Source organism: Apium graveolens, unplaced genomic scaffold (assembly GCF_009905375.1).
Source record: "Apium graveolens cultivar Ventura unplaced genomic scaffold, ASM990537v1 ctg5716, whole genome shotgun sequence".
NCBI lineage: Eukaryota > Viridiplantae > Streptophyta > Magnoliopsida > Apiales > Apiaceae > Apium > Apium graveolens.
Window position 1 is genome coordinate 62032 of NW_027419063.1, and position 859 is coordinate 62890.

Here is an 859-nt window from a genome sequence, read left to right on the forward strand (position 1 = left end):
CAACAATAACAAGAGTGCAATAAAATAAACCGATAACCGTAACATCAGAAAATAATAATACAACAACAGTACAAATCCATCTAACAACTACAGTACAACACTCATAACATACTAAGTACACAACAAAATTGTCTGTCATAGCAGCCCCGCCTAATACAAGCTATAATACAAAGAAAACATACATAAGAAAAGCATCTATAGAACTCCTACAACTAACTCCGGGCTCTGTATCTCACTGCAGCAAGTCTAATCTAGCCACTGCCACTGCCACCAATGGATCCTAACTCAAATACCAACCAGTTCACAAGATCCTGGTACTGAACAACCCTAAACTCGGAGCTAATAAAACGGTCAATGGTCCGAGCTTTCTCTACCGCAGCCTGAGTCAAAGATCGAACTCTCTCCTGCACATCTGGGGAAGGGGCAGGAATACCCTGGAAAGGCCCGACCGGAATCTGGTCAAGGTGAGCTGCTAACCCTGGGCTCTGCTCTCTGATCAAAGACTGGTTCACCGCTCGGTGAACATGGTAAGGGATCGGGGAAGATGCTCCTGAAGGAACAGAGGGAGGAACATGTGGTCTCGAGGTGGAGGAACTAGGACCACATCCTGGAGGGAAATCCCTAACAGCCGACACTGACCTTCGTACCCAGTGAGGATGGATACTAGGTCCTGACACACCTCCTGATATAACTGGAGGAACAGGTGGAGGAGGCATGGGAGTCTCCTCGGCTACAACATCCAAGGTCCGCTCAGAATCTGAATCATCTGAGTCTGACGGGTTTCCCCGAGAAGGAGAACTAGAGATCACTATAGGCCACTGTCAATCATAACAATATATGGGAAAGACATAACAAAGTT